Genomic DNA, 25,723 nt, shown 5'->3' on the forward strand with positions numbered 1-25,723 from the left:
TATAGTAAAATTTAAATCATCTCCAACCCCTACTCTTCTTCTAACCTTCCATACATCCAAAGCCTAACTTTCCCCTTTTTGTTTTCACTTTTATCAATACCAAACCATCAAACTCTAACCCTAATTTAAAACACTAGTTTTGGCCTACCCGATTGGTGTTCATAATAGATCCTAGTTTATTGGCTTCTAGTTGGTCTCCTACCGATCTAGAACTACATTAATTTGATTTCGAGTTAAAAACCTGGCTCAAAACCAAAATTTTGAACTTTGGCTCTATTATATAGCCATGCAATGTTGAATTGATGATTGTGTGCCCATATGCTCATACCCTGTCAAGGTTAATAGTATAATCACAAAGCACTAAGATGCACACGTCACCAATGCATAAGGAAGAACTTGAATAGGATACAAAACCCAACCCTAATCAAATTGCCAGGTCCCACCATAAGAAGGGCAATTTCATACTAGCAGACCGATGATGGACCCTTTCAGAAAGGGTAAACAGAATTTCAGGCAAATAGGAGAATAACTTCATACAGAAGGATTTTTCTGAAATTAAGTTTCCAAACAGGAGTAACTTATGAACAAGATTTTGGGTGGCCTTGTGCGTGCATTCTTCAACCTATGGACAACATCCTTCTCAAACCAACCATCCATCATCCTGTTCCAGTAGCCCAACCAAGCATCCATATCCCACATTTAAAATTCCAAAAGTTGAACTAAGCGGAACTGACAGAACCAGATGAGGAACATGATTAGGTTCTCACTGTATAGAACATTTTGAAGCCAAAATATGCAAATTATGTCATACTAGAAGAACTGATACACAAAATCTCAAATTGAAATAGGAAGAATCAAGGGAGATCGACTGCTCTCTTGTAGCCCCAAATATGAATCGTTGAGTTGCATATGAATTGTCCAATTCTGCAAGCCATTAGCTGAATTGTGCGATTCATATACAATTCAAGCCCACTAGCATTTCAGAGGATTTTATGAATTCCTGGGAGGGACTCTATTTGATGAAAAGGAGACATGCACTATAACTTACAAATAAAAGGACTGACTGGTGATAACAATCATTCAATTAGTTACCAACTATTACACACAGATACTCCTACAATCCTTTGGCTGAAGCCAACTTGGGATGGATGTAAACAACCAAATATTACTCGTGATTAACACAAGCATTATTAGCTAGATTGTTTTCTGCTACATTACACTTTCTAGGAACATAAAAAAACCTGCAATAGTATCAGACATCAAGTTCTTCATACCTCACCCTTTGACTTTTAGAAATTCTCTCTTCCTCTCTCTTATATGCAGAAGTTACATTAAAAAAAAAATACTCCGCTGTTTGTGTTCTATAGGCACATGTGAATTCTAAAAGTTGAGATTTTCACTGCATAGATATTCTCAATCGCATCAAAATCAGCAGAGCATTGACTGTTAGGATTTGCATTGAGATATACTGCGCTTCAAAGCAGCAGGAGATCTGCAAAGGGTCAAATCCTGTATTGCCAGATATAGCAGTAACATCAATTGGACCAGTTAGCCCAACAACAGCTAGAGCTCCAACCTTGTACTTGGCAACCTCTTTTGATCTCATTTTTCCACAAGCAGAAGAATGAGACAGAGAAAGTGGTTTGCAGACAGCCAAATGCAAAAAAAAAAAGAACATCACAGCTTACCCCTTCCAAAATCCCGAATGGTTGCTGTCTCCAAGGGAGACATACGAAAGAAAGGACATTCACAAATAAACTAGGGGCAATCGCCACGTGAAGCTCCCTCCGGGGGCATGAAGCCATCCCCTCATACCTCCCTGTCCCCTCCACCCTCTTCACCTCCTCTGCCTCCAGCCCCATCGCCACCTCCTTCTGGATCCAATCCATCGCTACCTGTCCTCTCCTCTGGCTGGTGCTCTCTCTTCAGGTCGACTCCAAAGGCTTTTGATGGCATCCCTCTGCATTTTATTGCCCCTTCCACTGCGGGCCCTGGGAACGTTGCTCGCTGCCCTGAGGGCTTTCTAGAAGAAGAAGCAAGACTTTGGGAGAACTGCTTAGTGGGAAGCTTCCTTGGCTCTCATCCACTATTCCACACCGTGAAGGCATCTCTTTCCAAGCAATGGAGTACTCAGGGGAACCTCGACATCTCGCCGCTGGACAATGGATTTTTTATTTTCAAGTTCTCTAATGACAAAGACAAGCCTCAAGTCCTCGAAGGTGCTCCCTAGCATGTGGGAAAGAAACCTTTGTTCCTCCGGCAATGGCACCAAAAGCTTCAACTCTGGCGACTAGATATCTCGTCTCTCCCTCTCTGGGTCTCTCTACCGGGCCTTCCCCTACACTACTGGTGCTCCGAAGGTCTTAGCACAGTGGGATCAGTTCTGGGCACTCCTCTGTTTTCTGACCTTCGCACCTCTAGGAAAGATCGCCTGGCCTACGCGAGGATTTGTATCGAAGTCTCTGCCGCTGATCCTCTTCCTTCGTTCATCACAATCCATGAAAGCAACCACTATTCTTTCGAGCAGGAGATTCACTTCAACTGGAAACCCCCTCACTGCTTGACCTGCAAATCGTTTGGCCATGACTCGAAGTTTTGCGCCTCTAAAGCTGATTGCCCTTCCTCAGATGGACTCCGTGAGAATCTGCGTGGTTCCTCTCAAGCTCCTGTCTCTGTTGGACTTCGTCAACCTCTACCTCCTCCAACTCAAGCTCCTCTCTCTGAGGCCTTCTCCCTTGTGCGTGGTAGGATCCGAACCAGGACCAAGCGCCGGAATCCTCATCAAAACAACCTTGGTTCTGTCGCTGCTACTAAGAGGTCCTTACCCATTGGTAACAACAGATTCTCCCTCCTACCTGCTGACAACGAAACTGAAGCTGATGCCTGCCCCGAGGTGCTCCAGTTCCAAATCTCTGAGCGCAGTCGATCCCGCATGTCATCGATCCTGCGCACCACCCCCTCTGGTGTAAGTTCTCCTACTGGCAAGCCTGCCCCTCCCTCTGGTATCGGTCTCTCTTAATGCTTTACCTGCTGTGATGCCTTCTTCCTCGTAGTCTGCTCCTCTGCAGAACGAAACTTCAAAAAGTGAGATGCCTTCTACCCCTTGTGAGACCCTACCTTTGCCTCTCTCATCCACCTGTCCCCCTGTAGCCCCCACCTCTTCTCTTGAATCTTCACTCCTTGGCCCTGGTCCCCCTTTTAATCCCATAGGTTCTCTTTTAACCCATGTGGGTTCTCGGGTCTCTCCAACTCAAAAACTGGCCACCCATCAAACCGGCCCTTATCCATTCTTTGAAAGGCCAGTTCAACCATCCACCCCCTTCAGGCCGAGTCACCACTCACCCCCCCTTGGCAAGCTCTTCCCCTGCTGGTTCCTACCATCGCAGGCATCGTAGCTCTTCCCAGCACAGATCAGTTTTCTCTCGGCTGTGTGAGCCTTTGTTGCCTTTAGCTCCCTTGTCCAAATGAACCAAGGTCTCTTTTGGAACACTACGGGCCTAAATAACCCCTCTAAGCATGTTCCTGTTAGGTCCAAAATCAAGCTTGATCTTGCAAGCTTTTGCTGCCTTCTCGAAACTCATATCAAGGAACTCAACTCCTCCAAAATCTCAGCCTCCATTGCCCCGGGCTGGTCTCTTCTCTCTAACTACCAACACCATGCTAATGGCAGAATTTGGTTTTTATGGGACCTTGTAAATACAATATTTCCTCTCAATTCTTGCATCTTAAATTCCTTGATATCATTAGCCATTCAAGTTTCCTTCCCACTGTGGTCTATGCCTCAAACTGCCCCTCTCATAGGCTGCCTCTTTGGACTGATATTCGGTCCATTGCAACTCAAACTGGTAATGCTCCTTGGGGCCTTGGTGGTGACTTCAATGTTATAAGGTACAGCCATGAAAAGCTAGGGGGAGATCATATAGACATGGATGCTATCAACTGTTTCAATGAGTGCATCGAAGACATAGGGGTCAATGATCTAAGATGGGCTGGTCCAATCTATACTTGGAATAACAAAAGACCAGGCAGTGCTCGCATCACTTGTAAGTTGGATAGAATGCTGGTTAATGAAGAATGGCTTTCACCATTTCCTTCATCTCTTGCAACCTCAGACTTACCTGGCATCTCTGATCACAGCCCTATCACCCTCACCATCCAGCCTTGCATCTCCTTTGGCCCAAAGCCTTTCAAGTTTTTCAACATGTGGGTATCTCACCCAACTTTCTTGCCTACTGTTCAAATTGCTTGGGATAAGCCTGTAAAGGCTTTCTGCTCTCCCTTTATTCCTTTTGCCAGGAAGCTTAGAAATGTAAAGGCTGCTCTCAAAGGTTGGAACTCAACCATCTTTGGTAACATTGGTCAGCAGGTTCTGTTATGCAAAGACAAACTCTCCTCTATCCAACTGCAGCTCCAATCTGATATCCTAAACGTTGCCTTGGCTGCAGAAGAAAAAGAAGTCTCCATTGAGCTTTCCTCTCTTCTTTCTCAAGAGGAATGCTTTCTCAAGCAAAAGTCTAGGATTATATGGCCGGAATTCGGGGACTCAAATTCAGCTTATTTTCACCGATCTTTGAAGGCAAGGATAAAATGTAAACTCTATTCTGATGCTAAAGGCTCCGGATGGTTCTTCCATTACTACAGTCAAAGATATCAAAGACACGACTGTGAAGAACTTCAAGGATATTTTCAATGGTTCTAGGATGATCCTGAGCCGTTCCCTAACAACCTTCTCAACAAATTCATCCCAAATGAGCTGCTCCCCACTCTTAGAGCCATCCCTGAGGAAGCTGAAATTGAGACTGCTATTCATTCTCTCAAAGTGGAAGGAGCCCCTGGTCCGGATGGGTTTAATATGGGGTTCTTCCTGCAGCCTCGGACATTGTTAAGCATGATCTTATCAAGGCTGTTCGGAGCTTCTTCTTCAACCCCTCTCAGATCAAAGAGGTCAACCACACTTTCTTATGCCTCATCCCCAAGAAAGAAGGCGCTTCTGTTATGACAAACTTCAGGCCCATTGCTCTCTGCAATCTGATCTACAAGTTCATTGCCAAAATCCTTACCACCAGACTCAAGAGTGTTGTGGATTTGCTTGTTAGTGCTAACCAGTCAGCCTTCATCCCTGGCAAGAACATCTCGGACAACATCCTTCTATGCAATGAGATTGTTAGAGGCTTTGCCAGATCCAGTCATTCCCTTGTTGCCCTTATGAAGATTGATATTCACAAGGCATTTGACTCCATTAGATGGGACTTTATCATTAATGTGATGACCATTAATGAGATGACCAAGATGGGATTCCCCCCGGCCTTTGTCAATTGGATCCATGGTTGTATCTCCTCTACAAGGCTCTCTGTCCTAGTAAACGGCAGTCTGGCAGGCTACTTCTCAACTTCTATGGGAATCAGACAAGGGTGCCCTCTTTCTCCCTACATTTTCACCTTGGCTTTGGAAGTTCTATCCAGGGATATCCAATCTTGCACGGATCAGAACCTCATCTCTCCAATTCCGAAGTGCAAAGCTCTCAAGCTCTCCCATCTAGCTTTTGCAGACGACCTTATGATCTTCTCCAAAGCTTCCATCAGCTCTTTTGAAGCCATCATGTCTTGTCTGCTGCGCTTCCAGTTGGCCTCGGGTCTGCGCACAAACCCTTCAAAGTCTCTTCTCTTCCTTGCGAGGGTTTCTGATTTGGATAGAGAGGCTCTTATCGACAAAGTGGGCTTCTCTGCTGGCTAGCTTCCTGTCAAATACTTGGGTCTCCCTCTGATTCCTGGTAGGCTATCTGCTCATCACTGCACCCCTATGTTGGACCTCGTCAGGAAGCGCCTTCAGCTCTGGAAAGGAAAGCTTCTCTCTTATGCGGGTCGCCTTGTCCTCATCGAATCAGTGTTGGAATCCTCTTATATCTATAGGTCCGGCACCGATGGTTTACCTCACTCTACTGTCAAAGCCTTGGAATCCCTAATGGCCTCTTTCCTATGGAAGGGGACAGACTCGACCAGGGTTCTTCATCCCATCAGTTGGGCTTCAGTCTGTCGGCCAAAAAAAGAAAGTGGATTGGGTAATAGAACTTAGAAGAATCAAAGAGGTATACTTAGCTGGTACTATCAAGCTGATCTGGAACATTGTCTCTAAAAAGAGAAGTATTTGGGTTGACTGGATCTACTCGAGACACCTGCAGCATGATTCCTTCTAGACTGTTTCTCTATCCTCTGATGCCTCTTGGGAGTTGGGTCTGGCGGAAGATCTTAGCTGCTCGCTCCCTAGTCCAAGGTTCTATCTACTCCCGTATTGGCAATGGCTCATCTACCTCCTTCTAGCTTGATTATTGGCATCCTTTGGGCATCCTTCTCCACCAGGTTTCCACCAGAGATTTTTATAGATCGGGCCTCACTAGACAATCCGAGGTTGCAAATATCCTTGGCAGCAATGTTTGGACTCTGCAGCCTTCTTCTCATCAGTCACTTAACAGCATTTGGGCGGCCCTCCCCTCTATCCCTAGAAGTCCACTAGGGAGAGGCGATTCTGTTTTTTGGGTTCATTCTTCCTCCAGCTGCTTTAGTGCAAAGCTGCCTGGGATCATATCCGCTCCAAAATTGCCTGGGCTCCTTGGAGAAATCTTCTTTGGTTCAAGCACCACATCCCCCGTCACTGCTTCACGGCCTGGAGAGCACTCTCAAACTGTCTTCCAACGTAGTCCTTCCTCCGTCATCGTCACATACAAGCCCCTCCCTCATGCTGCCTTTGTTGGAACAATAATGAAGACATTGAGCATCTTTTCTTCACGTGTCCTTACTCTTTGGCTATCTGGAAGGGAGCTCTAGCAAAATGCTGGCCTTTACCTAGAAAAATTCTTCCTTTCAGTAGAGAGTGTCTCTGGATTGACAAGACCTTTGCGGGTTCCTCTGTTTGTGACACTGTTGGAAAGTTAGTTTTTTGTGCCACGATCAACCACATCTGGCTGAAGCGTAATCTAAGGAAATGGACCTCCAAATCGCGAACTCATCAGCAGATTTGGGATACCATTTCCTTCGAGATTAATGCTAAGCTATCTTTGCCTCCCCCCTCTTTTTGTAATGACACCCCAAGGAACAGGCTTATTGTTGTCTCCTGGGGCCTCTCCTCTACTAGCTCCCTCCGATCCTCCTCCTCCTGAGGATTCGGGTCCTCTCATTGTTCTTCTTTGTTCCCTAAGGGAGCTGCTGTAATTTTTTTCCTCTTTGGTAATGAATTTTTCGATTCACCCAAAAAAAAAAAAAAAAAAAAAACCAAGGCCAACTAAATAAAATACTATCATCCATACTACCATTGCTATAACATTTACGTTTTATAGACATTTGTCATAATATTTGGATTTTGGAACATGAGGGACCTCGGATGTAATTCACACAAAAAGAAATGTTCTACAAGTATAAAAAGCAATCACCATACAAGAACACTCATAGTTCAAGAATATAATTATCTGAAAAGAAGAGTAACTTAGAACTCTAAATTATCATCCTAGGCAAGTATCTTTAAACTACTAATCCCAAATTTAGCAAACCTTCTTAACCCCATGGAACTAGCTATAAATGCTCTCCCTTCTGTTTTCTTCTCTGGAGGGTGGAGTGGTGGTGAGGAGGGATGAGGAAAAGCATAATAGAAGAGAGAAAGAGGGGCAGAACATTTGTCAAACATGCCAAAAAAAACCACATCACTTGATTCAATTGAGGTGGTGGGGCCTGAAAGGTACTTGAGCATGATCAAGAAGTAGAAATTAAATAGCAGATTGGGTCCATGCAGTGTAGGGGGGAAAATGAAAAGGAGGAGTTATTCTTGAAAAATAAAATTATATTGAGCCTATATTTATCGAACTAAAATTTTGAAATATTGTACACCCACACTTTAGATAAATTTTAACCGGCCTACTTATGTACTTGATCAACACACCCACACCCATATAAAGTTTAACTAACTACTTTAACTAACACATGAACAAGTATGGAAAACAAAACAGAGAGGAAAAGGAAGAAAACATTTACAGAACCACATACTTACGGTGGGGTAATGCTATCGGCCCACTGGCGAAGCCAATCTGAGGAAATCCAGAAGTGTGGATCCTCAAGTGAATTAACAGCAGCTTCAGAAAGAATTGATCTCACTTCTAGTCTCCGTTCCGTGATCCTCTCCATCTCCTTTTCCTTCTTTAGTTTATACTGGTGGCAGGCATCAGCAATTGATGAATTTAATTTATTTATCTCTTCAGCAATATGCAAGGGAAGAGCGTTATCATTGCTTTTGGAAACCAGCTTTCCATCTATTTCAACATCATTGGTGCTATAACCTGTGCAAGTTTTGTCACTGGCCTTCTTACTATTTCTACGGTTATACATCAGCATGTATGCATCAGCTGATGAAAATGTCACTGTTTCACAAACAATATTCAAATCTGATGGTTGCATCAGATCTTCACTTGAATGATATCCACTCATGGCAGAATTGACAGATCCATAACAAGAAAGGGGCACCAACGGCTCAATTCCAAGAGGTTTAGCAGTTGAACTTGAGGATCCTTCTCCAAATGGATGACCACCTAATTTTAAGACATGCTCATCATCAAATTCCCACCACTGATCTATACGCTCATCCCTAATATGTGCAACATAATGGCCACTATTAACAGCTGTACCCTTGTGAATCAGTACCGCTGACAAGTCATACACTAGATTCAACTGAGAAGGCTCAGACAATCTCCGTCCCATATCCAGATGTTATCTTCTTCTTGGTTGTGGTCTGCAGAAGAAAATAAACGAAAATCAATTCAATGAAAGCTTAAAAGTCATACCACAAGGGAATAGCAAAAAATCTACTTCTGAATAGCAAAAATCCCCTCTCCCAATGTCTTTTTCCCGTTTCCAAATAATTATACCAACAAGACTAAAGGGAGGAAGGCATGAAAGTTAATAGAGTTCATCAATGAACTCAAATAGCCATAATAACATATGGGACGACATACCACATCATTCAACTACATTGCACCCCATGAAACAGCTTTCTAACGTCTTAAAGAATTTTTTATTTATTCTTAGGGTAAATCACAAGTAGACTTCCACAGGTTTCTGAAAACTTCAGATACCTACGAATGCAGTAGGACTATCATGGCTGAACCAGTGTCACCCTATCTAGAAATCCAACTAAGACGAACTGATCCCAGACTGGCTTTTGGTTCAGAGAGGGTTGGTAGGAAATAAGTTTGTAATTTTTTATTATTGGTTGGCTACGTAGGCGATTTGATCCCTCAAAGTTCATTCCCAACAGACCCTCCATTGCTACAAATCGAAACCCATACATACCATACCTGGTTGTTACACTATGTCAATATCGCATGGTACTGTTACAGAGGGTATTTCAGTTTTCAGACTGCTGGTTCGTGATATTGTAGACTTGAATCAAGAGGCTTTAGGATTGACTACCTAATCCCAAAACCTTGGCTTGATTGGAATTTGGTGTGAAGAACTCCATCCATCAAAATCAAGGAAGGTTGCTGCAGGGGTATTATTCCTATCATGGGAAAGAACTACTCTTCGTCTTATTACAATTAAAGTCATATTACATTTACAAGTAAGCCCCTCTCCTCTTAAGTTGTATGTAATGATTTCAATCCTTCTTCGAAATCCTCGCATCGTCGTTCCCCTTATAAGTAAATTACTATTTTGCCCTTGCTTGTTAACTTTTCTAATAGGATTCTGAACTTCAAGAAAACTAAAAATTGCCATCAACTCTATTATTTGAGTTGCTTATCGTTTGGCAAGCCCATTACGACCAATAATCAGGGTTTATTAGACCACGTGGTTACATCAATTGGTATCAGACACAAGACAAAAGTCCTCCTCCACACCCTAACCATGGTAGCCAATAGTGAGGTTATTCACATAGTTCTAAATCTCGGCAAGATATCAAAAAACTTGAGCTTGTCGAGACAAGATATAGGCCGAAATATCAAACATGCATTAACTCGAAAATCTCGATTGAAATTTCGGCGAGATTTGGATCCTCTTGTACCGTCTTGCCGAAATGGTACAAAGTGCCATATAAAAAGACAAACTCGACCAGACTTCGAAATTTCGAAGTAAACTCGAAAAGGGGGGAAAACCTAGGTTCTTGATTTTATTTTATTTTTTTTACCATATTATCACTCAGTACTACTGGAATACACTATTGGGCGTTGCCACATCACTCGGAAGAGATCGATTGCTGTACAGTGGAAGATTTGGCTACATTCAACTATTTCAGGTAAAAAGTTACTATTCCGAAAACACAAATATGACAAATACTTGTTCTATGGTTCATTGCTTTGGTTGTGAAGGTTATGAAATAAGACCACCTATTTACAACTTACTTAAACGAAAAGACCAGATTAGGAGATTTATTATAGACCAACAAAAGGGCTAGCGTTATAGACTTAAAAATTGGACTTCGAAGACTAAAAATCAGACTTTGAAGATTGAAAATCGGGCTTTAAAGCAGACTTGAAAAACTTTACTTTTCCAACAGTTGGCTCAACTTATTGGCTTTGGCCGCTCACTAGTTGTTGGGTCAGATTCCATAGATGTCTATTTAGATGTAGATTTCTTGCCTTTGGATTCAGATGCAATTTCAATCTTAGATCAGTTTCGGTTTCAGTTGTGGTTGACGATCTGACTGTGATTTATGGTTTCATACCTATAAAAAGGCTCTAGAAGAGGTTGCCTGGGGGTAGATTTTTTATATGTCAAGCACCAAAGGCCAATCTACCACCTCACGATATGGATCTTATGAAAGTGGCTCAATGGATAGTTCTTCACATTACGATGACCTATACCCTAGGATATGTTACATGCAGTATGTAGATGAGACCATTTACAGGGCAGCTGTGGAGAACTACTCTCGTTTCTTCTTGAACACTATGATGTGCATTCATATGTCACATAGACAGAGGGCAATGCACATCAGTTCCATCGAACCATGAGTAGACTCGATCCAGCACGTCATAGTTCATATTAGTAGGCACTCACATACTCATAGTATTGTATTGTTGGGACTTGGGACATGGAAAACGAGTGGACTCGATCCAGCACGTCATAGTTCATATCAGTAGACAGTCACATACTCATAGTATTGTATCGTTGGGAGTTGGGACATGGAAGACTAGGGTGTCTATGACTTATGTATAGCTCATTGTACTTGGGTTGGGTGTCTATTTAATAAGCATTGTTCAAACTTTACTGTACTTTTTAGTTTGTAGCTTCTACTCAAGTCTTTAACTATTTCTTAAATAATTATTCAATATTACGTGTTTTCATCCATTACTACATAATTTACTTGTTTTACTTGCCAATTATGTCTCATAGCACTCAAACATTGTGTAGAATAGGCAATATCACATAAGGGCTCGACATTTAATGTTGCTACCAACCAAAGATGCAAATCCAAAACACCAAATTGGGGGTTTTTTTTTTTTTTTGATAACTTGAAGACTTTTTTATGTTTGTTAAGCCTAAAACACGCTTCCCTTAAATTTTCGGAGCCAATTGTGGCCATTTGCCCACCAAAATAAAATAAATAAATAAAAATATTTACAAAAACTTGTCGAGATCTCAGTCGTCTCAACTTGGTCGAGACGTGTTTTCAAACTATGGTTATTCATCAGCTCAAGTCCCACAAGGAGGAATACCTAGCCGACCTTGCTTGTTTCACAATTCAATGTAGGGTAGAGTTGATAACTCCATACCACTGTTACTACCCTTCAGACTATCATGTCATTTCTGCAAGCTTCTATAGATCAATTGGCATAGTTGTCAAGGCATCCAGGCATCTTAGATGCCCTAGGCGTAGGCCTGTAAACAGATCAGATTCGGCTCGGATACGGATTGAATGTTATCAGATCTGGATATTCTTTGGCTGAATATAGATACCATCCAATCTAGAGATTCTTCCAATTCCGTTCCACAGGCCCTGCCTCAGACTACAACACTGCCGCCGCCGTCACATTTTACACAATCATATGGGGCTGGACAACTTTTGGCAATGCTCCCTACGGAGCTGAAAGAGAAACCGAGTTAGATGTCCTTAATTTCTATGGGGATAATATTCTAGGGTAATACTTAAAAAGGATTCACAATCTGGAGACATCCTTCCGATGGTACGGGTTGACTGAGGCCAGAAAGCATTTATTTGTTGAAGCCATACTGAAGTGTACAGCTCTCTTCTGGGGGATCAAGTACCAACAACAAAATCGGACTCTAGGCATAACTAAAATGCGAGAAGCCATGACAGGTGATTTTGCCTACAGACTACAAACAACGCATGCATCTTAAATTCGTTGAGATAGGACAATATGACCGTGGAGGAATATGTAATAAAATTTTACTTTTTAGCCACTAGCTCAGAGTTTGAGTGGGATGAAAATGTCTTAGTGGCACAGTTTCAGAATGGAATACACCCTCAGATCAGAACTGCATTAGCTTCCAGTTGACTGCCTACAATGGAGGACACTGTAAAGTTAGCATATCAGATAGAGGACTGTGTGAAAGGCCTTACAGTCGAAAGAGCTTTCTAGACACCTTCTCTTAAGTAATAGTACAAGCAAGCATCCTTCACCAGAGATCTTTCAGTAAGCCAAAGATAAGCAGTTCCTTTATGACATCTTCATGGCTACATGCCTACACTGCCCTTATTCTCCCCCTCATGGTCTAGTTCTGACAGATGATCTTCAAAATCAATGGCTAAAATACAATTTCTACTTGCAAGGTGTATGGGCATTAATCTGCTGAGTTTCCTAATCGTTCGGTTGTTTTGCAGATAAAGAACTCATGGCTACAGCTTTGGAAAAGGAACTGAATAGAATATTTGGAGGCAGAGTGTGAGCATGAACCCAATTAAGTCAACGACAGTGACAGTGACGGAGAGCAGCAACAGCCTTACTACGTTCTTCGTCTACTTTTGGCAACACACAAGGTTTCTGATGAGGATGATTAGGGTCAAAACAGTATTTCCAAACAAGAGTGAGTTGCAATAACAATTTATGAACTATGTTAATCAACAACGGTAGTTGTACCAACGCCGTTTGCAAGGTCGGGTTGACAAGAGAGCCGCATCCTTAAAGTTGCTTGGGTGAACAACACCAATCTTTTAAGTCAATTATAGGTGTTTGTTCACAGATTCTATTGGTGGGTTGATCGAGACAGTGCAATGTGATGTTTTACCTCCATGGTTTGTCACATCCCCCTTGGGCGACTGGTTACTTGACGAGGTACAACACTGTGGTCATGAGAATACTTATTCCTTCAAGCAAGGTGGCCTAGAGATGAAGCTCCTTACCTAATGCAATAGCTCTACCGTGGATGGACCGACACAACCGGATTTGAAGAAACAAATCGAGGCGAATTGAACCCAAACCCCAAAGGGAGCCGAAAGTGATTACTTGTTTATTTAGCGGAGGGTTACTTGTAATTGTTTATTAATTGTGTTGGGTAAATTACATCGGAGATAAATTAGTAGTTTCATATTTTTTTTTAGTTTCATAGACAAGTGTATTTCTAGTTTGAGTTGGATTGTTTTCTAATTTATACAATGAAACCTTCCAATGGAAAGAATATAATGGAATGAGATTGAGTTGAGTTTGCTTACGGTGGGGAGTGTTTGTGTGTTCTGCTGGTCAAGTTGCTTGTTGGTTGGAACCCTTATTTACTGATCTCTTCCTCATCTCAGGTACTATCTCTAATCTTTTTCTTTCCCCCTGTCCAATGTAATCTTCCTTATCCTCCTCCTCCTCCTCCCCTTGTTCTGTCCCAACGTCACTTTCAATCACCACTTCTTTCCTTCAATCTCCTTCACCCCCTTCATTCTCTTTATACCACTTCGGGAAATCATTGATCACCCTCGGGAGATCCTGTATGCAAGTTCCCAGTCCTGGCTACTGCTGGGACTAAGTGTCTCAAACTGAAACTCGAATCTGAATTCTGTTCTTACTTCTTGCACTAGAGATGGTTGCAGAATAAAATAATAATTTTTATTGGAGCCTAATTGGGCCTGCTATTACTTGAATTCAATACAGTTATGAGTCATGAGATTATCATAAAATCACAACTTGATTGGATCTGTTTTGGTGGAGTTCTATCGCTTGAAGCCTGAATAGGTAGTCGTTGGTTGTTCGGAAGAAGAATTGGTGACAATATAGTCATCACATCCCCTCCTTTTCCCAAAATACCCTTACCTTTTATCTTAATTTTGTTCAATTCTTATTTTTTTAATTAATGCCTGATTTACCCTTATTTTTTAATTAGTAATTCTTATCATGTCCCTTCACTACTTATCTACCTTAGTAGACCTTTAAAATCCTGTTTAATTAAAGAACTGCCATTAGCCTCTGTTTTAGTTGTTTAACACTTGGGTGGGCCCATAAGCGAACCGAACCAGGGTTTCCAAACCCCAAATTGCATCATTCCTACTAAGGACCTCCCAACAATTAAGCTCAAGCAAACATCAGGATCATTTCTCCTCCAGCGAGTTGACTCAGATGGTACCCTTGGTCCTTATCCAAACTCGACGGAGTCAAGTTCTTTTTATAGAAGAAGAGTTGATGCAGTAGTGCTATCAGGGCTGAACCGGCATGACTCGATCTGGAAACCTACACTGAAACGAACCGATCCCAAAACTGGCTTTTGGTCTAATGGGGGTTGGTAGGAAAAATGCTGTAAACTCTTATTATTAATTAGCTAAGTAGGCGATTAGATCCCTCGAAGTTCATTCTCAACAAACCCTCCCTTGCTGTAAATCAAAATCCACACAATACCTGATTGTTACAGTACCGCATGGTACTGTTCTAGAGAGGGTATTTCAGTTTTCAGGCTGCTGGTTTCCGAGATTGTAGACTATAATCAAGAGGCTCTATGGTTAACTACCTAATCCCAAAACCGTGGCTTGATTGGAATTTTTTGTTAAGAACTCCATCCATTGAAATCAAGGGAGGTTGCTGCTGGGGTGTCATGTTCCTATCATGGGGGAGAAGAAGAAGAAGAATTATTATTACCCTTAAAGTCATATTAATGTAGTCCTTGATTGGTAGAAGACCAACTAGGAGCCAGTAAACCAGGATATGTTATGAACAGGTAAATTGGCTAGGTCAAAAATAGGTTTTTTGGTGAAAATTGGGACTAGGGTTTGGATCGATTATTCCTAGTGTAGGGAATGAAATTTGATTCAGGTATGATCTGTTTCTGATGGTTGGATTGGTCTATGAAGAATTTGGGTAATGGGATGATCTCCAGAAATAGGTGGGATGTTGTGGTTTGAATGGGGGAATGGGAAAACAGCTTGGTTCGAGTATTCCAATTAGGCAGGAGAATACTCTATTCAATTATGTGAAGGTGTTGTTAGCTGAATGGTTTGTTAAGCATTTTGGGAGATAGGATGGTTTCAAGAGATGGGTCGAAAAATTAGGGTTTTGGGGTAACTTAAACTGACTAGGAAACTGAAATAGACTTAAAACAGAGTCCTAATCCAGCACCACTAAAATCACTTAAATTGAACCATTGGTTGAACCGATTCAATTTATGAACACACACCAAAATAAAACTAAGTATGGAACTAAAACAACTAATCCCGTATGCAACCTATGTACCCCTACTTTAATGTCATAAAAGTGACCTATTACGTTGAAAACCCATGGGACCAAAGGCCCAACATGTATAGAACCCAACCCTAAACTTATTCCTAATAAAACAAGCCTGTTTTGGTGATGAATCTGCATCACATATATTATTTATTTACAAATTATCCTCTCCCCTCTTGAGTTGCATTTAATTATTTCGGTCCTCCTTCGAAATCCTCACATCATCCTCCCCCCCCCCCACCATTAAGTAAATTACTATTCTGCCGCTGCTCTCTTTACCTTTCCTAGTAGGGTTCCGAACTTCAAGAAAATTACAGAATTTCCATCGACCCTATTATTTGAATTGTTTATCACTTGGGCGGGCAGATAGCGACACATAATTGAGGTTTTTAGAACAACCCATGGTTGCATCACCCACCCTGCTTTCATGAGATTTTATATACCTCCTTTCAGCCATTAAAACACAGAAGGCATTAATTATGAATCCAAGTTCACAAAAACAACTCCATCTACAGCCAAGATGAAATTTTCAATTCGATTTCACAGTCCTTATGTCCAACAACTAAGACTGAGAAAGAGATTTCATCAGCATTCTCTGGCATCAAGCTCATGTGACAGTGAACCCAATTTTGTTGGGAGATCTCTCCTGTTCTTTTTAACTTTCTCGTTCTCTTTTTCTTTGATAGAAATCTCCCCTCTTCATTTTCTTTTATCGCACTTGAGGGGCAAGCTTGCCATAAAAAAAATGCTCACAAGCTTTGTTCAACTCATCTAAACTTGTTGAGGGTTCTAAAATAAGTATAATAGAGCATGTGCCAGTTATAACCTATCTCACCATCACATAACATAAGGGGACAATTGGTCTACCTGCAATTTGTCAGAACACCAGAAGCATTTCACAAAAGTGAAAGGAGGTATCTAAAGTAAGTAGTCAGAAACCTGGAAAAGGTGTAGCTGTAATTTACTTACCCTAATTTTATTTACCCGAAGCATTTCAGAAAGGAGAAAATCATCTAGTAATCAGGCTGAATTTGGGGGAATTGCAACTCCAAAGCACATAAGCTGAGACTTGCTGAAGGCAGAGGAGGGTTACAGCCACACAAGCAACGGAAGTCAAGATGTTGCATAAGCAACAGTCCTGATTCCTAAGGCAACTACTCATCTTATGTTTAAAGGTGCCCATACCCAGATGATAAAGGAAATATACCTGTGATATGGAAAGTAGGCCTTGGATGGATGACGGCAAATGTAGCTGTAATATGGCACTTGCCTAGGACTCACTTGGCTCAAGTGGGTGCTAGGAATTTAGCATCGCCTTTGTGCCATGACAACTATCCAAGCAACTTACCTTTATTCTCCCCCCCCCCTTTCCTTTGTGAGGAGGGAGCAAGTAAATGCCATGTAGTTACTTGTTCAAGGAAGTAATTTTCTTTCTGTTAGTCTATATGCGGTTTACAAGCCATTATGTAATCTACCTTTATGTTATCTGTTCCTGCCCAGGGCCCCTTATGTTGGTTTCCCAGCCCAGGTCTGTTTATGTTGTATCATACTCATGATTAATAAAATCCCCTTTGTTATCTATCAAAGAAAAAAAGAAGCATTGATTCTTTCTCCAAGATTTTCTCACAGATATTTCTTTCCACCACGAGTAGTCAAACATTCCATTTTTTCAGGAGGTTGAGGCTATATTTAGCTAGGTGAGTTCTGCAGCAACTCTCTTCCTGCAGTCTTCAACTACATCATGCAACGAATTCCACAAAGTTAAAGAAAAACATACAGCAAATATAAACTAGGTTTGATTGAATATTACAGTGATTAGGAGAAATAACAAATGTTGCCAAAAAAAAAAAATAAAAGAATTAAAGAGAATGGTAACAGTATGGAGAATGTACACCTCAGAAATTGATGAAGTACCTTAGGGAGAAAAACACAACGTTTCAGCTGAAAATTAAGCACATCGGGTAGTGTGCGCAGCTTAATGCAACAGGTAGCATCAACTCTTGTGCCATTCGCAAAAATATTGATTGTCACCCCATAATTCTTCCACACTAAGGTAATCATCTAAACTGGCATCCAAATTTTTTAATCCCTTGATATTTAACTCAAGTTCATAAAAGTCTTCCATCTTTGACGATGCTTCAGAATCCCTTCCACAGATCGAGCACCTACAGAAAAAAATTGTGTAAACAGACAACAGTTATCGATTAAAAAGAAAAAATGACAGTTCCAAACATCAAATAAGAAACGAAACATTTGAGTGGGATGAATATATTTCTACTGGTATTTAGGTGGTTAGAGAGTGTCAATTTGAGAACTTGTGCCCCAAGGCACAGAGTAGAAGAGCCACTTAGAATCTCAAGAAGGGTTGGAGCTGAACTAATTGGCTGGCATCAGTTAAATAAACATCAATTCCACTTATTGTGTTCTCTGAGTCATACTTTCTTTTATCCCCAAACATCATTTCCATCCGGGTCTTGTTTTGGAATATCCACTGAGGTGACCAAAATTGAACCGGCCATTAAATATCTCCCACATCGCAGCTCCAATCGGGCCCAAATTTTGTGGACAGGTTGAACCGAAGGTCCTTGGCACACATGTCAAATTTCAGCCAAATCCGAGTTAACCAGTGATGCAGATCTGGAGGTGTATTCAAGGAGGAAAAACACTGCTACCCAGCAGCCACGATTTTGATTTTGTACTTGGGTTGTTTTAATTTTTGTATTATGTCTTGTTTTGGTTCAGTTAGATGAACCGGTCTGGTCAATTTATGTCTTGCTTTAGTTTAAGTTATTAATTTTTACTTTCTTGGTAATAATTTTGTAGTCAACTCCCATCAGTTAGAAACTGATAGTGCCATGTAATCCAAGCAAAGGGCTGCTCTTCTCTATTATTATCTATAAAAGCAACCCAAGGAGGCAGACTAAGCCCACGATTTACCTTAAAAATAACACTATAGCTGCTGTTGCTTGCTTGCTCTCCCATGGAGATTCCTTGGTGTGTAATCTGAAGAGGAAGGGACTGGTGTTTGATCCAGTCAACTCCTTGCAGTGGGAAACCCAGGAGGCTAATTCATGCTTGTGTTCTTCATCCTAACACTGTTCTAAAGCTGTTAGGAGACTCCCATCTTCAATCGATTATCCCTAAATAAGTTCAGACACTCAAAAACCTTGTTACTTTCTAATTATATCCTAACCTTCTAATTCTGCTCCCTTATTCCCCTGCTCAGTCTAGCCATCAACTTTCTCTTATATTTTAAGCAAACATTGCACCCTGTGAGAGGATCCTTCAATCCAAATTTCAGGTACATGGGACCATTGGATTGCTGTTTTAGGTTTTCTCCATCACCCTGTTCCTGTGTTGAGTTTTCTGCAGTTTTCATCTGTTTTATGAAATCGGTACAGGGGATTTAACTTGCTGATTGCATAGTAACCTGTGGTATTGAGTTCTAATTAGGCTCAGACCTATATCAACATACCTAAGTTTCTAAACTGCTGTTCTGTTTACATCCCTACTACTATAACCGATTGCATATTCTTACCTGTGTTGTTGTTCTAAGTTTGACTCATTCCATATTTTAAGATCCTGTTTCTGGGATTGTTTAAGGCATTCAAATCAGTCCTACATTAACCAGATGGCAATACAAACCACAAAAAACTCCAGGACTATGAAGAGTGTACACAGGACTACGAAGTGATGCATGGAGGGGGGGATATGTCATTACATGGGAGGGTAACTGACTAAGTTTGAAGCAAAATTTGATGTGTGGAAAATCGATATCTTGATCTGCCTGTCCAACGGTAGGAATTGGCAACATCAATCTAGAAGTAGGGGCATTTGCTGGCAGGTGTGATATTAGGGGTGATCCACTGTTGTTCTTTATACAGTTAAAAGATTGTCCAATTGGGCCAATCGGACCTCAGAAGACTTTATATGGGTTCTATGGACATTTAGCTTCTTATTTTTGGGTTTACTGATGTGATGGGGCTTCTTTTATAAGCCCATAGTTGAGGTCTTATTTCTCTGCACGGTTGTAAGTATTAAGATTTTGTACGTCCCATGTGCTGTTAAGCAAGTTAGATTAGTCTAGAACAAATGCTTTTTAGTTAAGTATCTTATCACTTATTGTTAGTCAGTATTTTATGTTGTTTAGAGTCTTCTACAGAAAGTATTTGATCATTTTAAATTGATTTTTGTTTAGGTAACTGAAGGTATAGTTTTTTTTTCTCTAGACGGTCAGATTGTATTAAAGAAATAAAAAAGTATTACAAAGGAGGAAGGAGGGCATATCCTGCCTATTACCAAAAAAAAAAGGAATTAAAGTCCCACCTTCGGCAATGCCATCAGCAGGAAACCTCAAACCCTAACAATTAAAAAACAAAATCTAGGTCTAGGTCTGTCAGATGCATCCAAGAATAAATCTTCCTTAACATGAGGTGGAAGATCTAAATTTGCAGAAGGTTGAAGATTTAGCTGCTGCCTTTGCCAAGAAATCAGCTGTAAAATTTGCTTCCCTGAAGCAGTGACTAACTTTCTAAGTACTTGAAGGTATAGTTTATTAGGTTTAAGAGTCCTAAAGTCAGTTTATTTGGTTTTTATAAATAGGGCAGTGAGTGACTGTCCAAGTACTTGAAGGTATAGTTTATTAGGTTAAAGAGTCCTAAAGTCAGTTTATTTGATTTTTATAAATAAGGGTTTTTTATAAATAGGGTGTTAAAAATCAGCAGGAAATCTCTCTCATCCTTGTGATTCGCTTTTCCTTGTCCTTGCGGCTCCATTGCTAGCAGTCTTTTTCCTTCTATCTTAAAAGAAAACCTACCACCAGCAGATCCTCTGATCGATCTACATTATTTGGTATAAGAGCCTAAACCAGCCATGGATGATACTTCTATTTTCAAGACTAGAGTTTGTTTTCCCAATAGAACTATTGTTCTATTCAAAGATGAAGGGTGAAGTCAGAAGTTTTTGTAAGCCTAGAGTTTGCTTTCCCAAAAGAACTATTGTTCCATTCATAGATGAAGGGTGAAGTCAGAAGTTCGTGTCGCAATCCATGGTAGAGATGTTGGCTAAAACGGATGAGATTATCATTGAATCTGATGTTGATGTTTCCATCGAATTTTCAGTTTCTTCCTACTTTGGAGCAAGATGTCATGTATTTCCTTCTTCCAAACATGTCATCATACCTGGTCAATCATGGACAAAAGAACGGAATATTGTCCTAGATTGTGAAAGGAACTCATGTATGTTAAAACCCTCCCATCCACTACACGTCTTGATAGGGTTGCAGCATAGTAGCTCTTCAAAGCCGGTTAAAGCAACACCAACAGTGCAGCCACAAGAACAGATTCTACTTGGACAGACACCACTTGGCCTTGTTTGTAAGGAGACCAATACGGTTGATTTCTTCTTCTTCCACAGATAAGAAATTGAACTGTCGCTGATTTTTTTGAGAAGCTTTTAGATCCAAAGTTTAGAACTCAGTTTCACCCCTGGTTTTGCCAGGCCACGAAACCGAGATCTCGGCAAGATCTTGCATTTTTTCCCGTCTCGACTCGATGGTGGGTTTCGATGGCTATATGGCCAAGATAGGTCCCGAAACTTGACTTCCACCCTATTTTAGGCCATTTAAACACAGTGGAAACATTAGTTTTTACAAATTCAAACCCAAAATGATACTTCGACTTTGGAGTTGATAATCTACGGCGTATGTGAGGTCTACCCTAGGCTAAGCCACACAATATTTAGAATTCATAATTAAAGTAGAGGTGTAAAACAACTTAAAAAAGCATTAAGAATTATAATACATCAAACCATAAACCATTTAAGCATTAGGCATCATATTCATATTTCATAATCATATATGGTGATGGTTCGACGGTTTGTTAATCATTATTAGAAACTTGGAAAAAAAGTAAGAGACACAGGTTAAACAAATACAAGTGTATGTGTGTAACAAGTCCTACCATTTGAGAGTAGCTAGTACTGAAACGAGTGGCTGAAGGTAAAACAGATATTTTCCACTATTTTGATCATGTTTCCAGGAAAAAAATGATCGGTGGACATTGTATCACATATAATGAGTACATAATCAACAAACAAGCATTGATCATGATTCTATAAAAACATTATTTTTTAGATGAATAGTTACGTAACAGTATTCTTGAGAAGCAAACCAACTCCCTTTCTTGATGTTGAAGCTTGAATGTTGAATCCACAGGCTTTAATCTTCAATAAGAGGTGAGATTTGCCAAAAAAATCCACCAAAGTTGGGTTTTCCCTTCACAACAACAGACCGAGATTGGAGAGAGGAGGCGAGATTTCGACTTTGGGGTTGAACCTAGCCACCACATTTTGCTTTTTACTTTGCCATGTGAAAAGGTTACCTCCGACAAAAATACAATAGCCTGAAGTGGATTTCCTGTCAGGGTTACCACCCCAGTCAGCATTTGTGTAAGCCCCAATGAGGAGATAAGAGAATCCCTTTCCCTGGTGCTGACTTCAAGTAGTGGAGAATACGAAGAACCGCAGCCATATGAGTGGAGTAGGGATCATACATGAACTGACTGACCAAACTAATGGCAAACACAATGCCTGGTCTCGTGTGAGAGAGAGAGATCAGTTTTCCCACCAACCTTTGATAGCGCCCCCTATCAACTGGATCACCATCCTTCTCTAGAAGACGAGTAGTAGCCTCCAGAGGAGTGTCACATGGGTGACACCCTAACAAACCAGTCTCTGAAAGTAAGTCTAGAACATATTTCCTTTGGGAGAGGAAGATGCCTTTGGGAGAACTTCAATCCCAAGAAAGTACTTGAGCTGTCCTAGGTCTTTGATCTCAAATTCTCGGCCCAAGAATGTCTTTAGGTGAGAGACTTTCTCTACATCATTGCCAATCACCACTATGTCATCGACATAAACTATGAGAAGAGTAACCATATCTACATGCCGCTTGATAAACAAGGTGTGATCAGCATTGCTCTGTTTGTATCCTATAGAGATCATTGCTATATGGAACCTTCCAAACGAAGCCCGACGAGATTGTTTCAACCCATACAATGCCCTCTTCAGTTTGCAGACCTTCCTATGAGTCTTGTCACAAGAAAAAACAGGAGGAACCTCCATATAGACTTCCTCCTCCAATTCTCCGTGAAGGAATGCATTTTTCACATCCAATTGCTGCAAATCCCAAAAAAGATTGACAGCATATGATAGTAGAACCCGAACAGTGTTCAACTTTGCCACTGGGGCAAATGTCTCCTGATAATCAATGTCGCAAATGTCTCCTGATAATCAATGTCCTAGGTATGGGCAAAGCCCTTGGCCAGCAGCCTGGCCTGATATCTGTCCACTGTTCCATCAAGCTTCTGCTTGACAACAAACACCCATTTGCAACCCACTGTTTTCTTGCCCAAAGGAAGAGCCACCGTTTCCATGTTTCATTTTTTAAATAAGGTCGTCATCTCTTCCATCATTGCTGTCTTCCACTTTGGATCTGATATTGCCTCCTGCCAATTTTGAGGAATAGAAACAGAGGACAGAGAGGACACAAATGCATAATTGGAAGGGGACAAAGCATTATATGAAACAACATTGGTGATGGGATGTTGGGTGCAAGATTTAATACCTTTACGGGTAGCAATAGGTAAACCAAGAGAGGGATCCTTACCAGGTAACACAGCGGAATCTGGATTTGGATCAAGTTCTGACAGTTGGAGAAGTGGTACAGTAGTGGTAATCTCAACTTGCTCTTTGTGTTTTCGGCTGAAGACTTGATCCACAGGAATTTGACTCACAGGTCTTCGTTTCCCCTGAATAGGAGGCACACTAGAGACTGAAGGAAGAGGCTCCCCCCGAATAAGAGCTAGAAGAGTAGAAGAAGACTCCCCCTGGATAGGTAGAAGAAGAAGATCAGACACATCTTTAAATACTGGATCATGCTCCCCCAGAAGAGGTGGCTGAGAATAGTATGCCAAGCATTCATGGAAGACAATATCCATGGTAACAAATCTACGCCGAGAAAGGGGATGATAACATTTGTATCTTTTTTGGGTGGCGGAGTAGCCCAAAAAAAATACAACGGATGCTCTGAGGATCGAGCTTACCATGAAAATGATGATTGCGAGCATGGCAAACACAACCAAAGATTTTTTAAGGAACCACAAAGGAGGAAGAACCTTGAAGGAGGTCAACTGAAGTACGTCCATCAAGGACAAGGGTAGGCATACGGTTATGAGGTAGGTAGCAGTGAGTATAGCATCACTCCAATATTGAGGAGGAACCTGCCGTGCAAACATAATGGCCCGAGCCACTTCCAAAAGGTGTCGATTTTTCTTTTCAGTGACTCCATTCTAGGAAGGGGTGTCCACACAGCTAGTCTGATGGATGATGCCATTCTCAGCCAAATATGTTTGGAACCCTTTCCATGAATGGGAGAAAGAGAACCATTGGCTACTCGAACAGTATCTTTTCCAAAACAGGGGAAATAATGATGAAATGCATGAGAAGAACCAGTCATGTGGTCAATGGCACCAGAGTATATTATCCAAGGAAGGGAAACAACCGATGCACACTAACTACCAACCAGAATACCTGAGGCAAAGTAAGAACCAGATGGGGCAACAAGCACAGGTGCAACAGAAGATGCAGCGGAAGATGGCTGGAGCATGCAACAGAGGGCATCTAGTAGCCCATCCCGAGTAAGACCAGTGCCAGCAGAGGGAGCTGTAGCAGGAGGAGCAGCAGCCTCAGTCAGATTTGCCCTCGGTTTGGGCTTCCCCCCAGCCTCATTTCGCCTCAAAATCAGCAGGTTTCCCATGTAACTTCCAACATTGGGCCTTGGTATGATAGGGCCTGTGACAATGCTCACATTTGACAGGCTCTTTGGAGGCAACATTACCACTGTCAGTAGTGGCAAGAGGAGCAGGGCTGGTAGTAGTCTGTAGAGCAGACCTAGTAACAGAAGGAGCATGTAGCATCACAGCCCGACAAGTCTTCTTAGTATGAATCGTGGCAAAGGCCTGCTCCAGTGTAGGAAAGGGAGACTGGTTCAGCACTTGCATCCTAATGGGGTCATACTCCGCATTTAGACCCGCCAAGAAGTTAAAAACATGGATATTGTCAATGTGTTTGCGATAGGCAACGATATCAGCAGGTGTAGAGGACTGATAGGTGGAGGAGTGATCCACTTGTTGCCACAAGCTTTTGAGGGCAGCATAGTCTGCAGAGACAGACAACTCCTTCTGAGTGAGGTCATGCGCTTTCTTGCGAATCTCATGCACTTGAGCAGCATTCCCAACACGCCCATAAGTCTCCTTGGCAGCACTCCAGATCTGATGAGCTGTCTCCAGAAGCAAGAAATTGTCAGACAGATCTGGTTGCATAGAGCTGAGCAAATAAGACATCACCATAGCATCATGTGACATCCACTTCTCTAGTGGAGAACTGGTTTTAGCCGGCTTAGTGGTAGTGCCAAAGATATGGCCAAGGAGGCCACGACCAGCAATGGTCAAGTAAGTAGTCCGAGACCACTGGAGGTAATTTGTCCCATCGAGCTTGATAGGAGCTGTAAGGGGAAGGAAGTCTGTCCGGGGCTGTCCATCAAGCCCAGAAGTTGAAGAAGAGGAGTTTGAACCTGTCATGATGATTCAAGAAACTCTCCAACAAGAGGCAGCAGCAATATCTCCAAGAAATCTCCAATTAAAGAGGCTTAAAAAATCGATCGAGTACTATTCAATGATGAGGGAAGAAGTCCTCAAAGTTTCACAGCAAATGGAGAAGGAGAACTATAAGAGACAATTCAGCAAACACTTTGTGGGCACTCTTGTATGCTGAAATCGATCCAAATAGGAAAGGAGTCCTGTTGGGGCCAATGAAGACACCTCAGAATCTAGGGCTAAGAGCAAGGTCGAGTGGCCGCCTTGAAGATTGAAAACAGCCCAGAAAAGAAACAGCAGCTGCAAGCAACTCTAAACCCAGAAATCGATGTAGGCAGGTTTTTTGGATAAAAAACTGAAATAGAAAATCAATTTGGGGTTAGGGTTAGGGTTTCAAAGAAATTGGGTAGGAATGGATAGATGCTGGAGAAGGTTGCGAATGAAG

The 25,723-nt window shown here is 41.6% G+C and overlaps 1 pseudogene; it reads right to left on the bottom strand.

Annotated features, from left to right (window-relative positions):
* Window positions 1-25,723, bottom strand: part of LOC122647313 — a 91,162-nt pseudogene that overhangs the window by 59,263 nt on the left and 6,176 nt on the right.

Source organism: Telopea speciosissima, unplaced genomic scaffold (assembly GCF_018873765.1).
Source record: "Telopea speciosissima isolate NSW1024214 ecotype Mountain lineage unplaced genomic scaffold, Tspe_v1 Tspe_v1.0021, whole genome shotgun sequence".
NCBI lineage: Eukaryota > Viridiplantae > Streptophyta > Magnoliopsida > Proteales > Proteaceae > Telopea > Telopea speciosissima.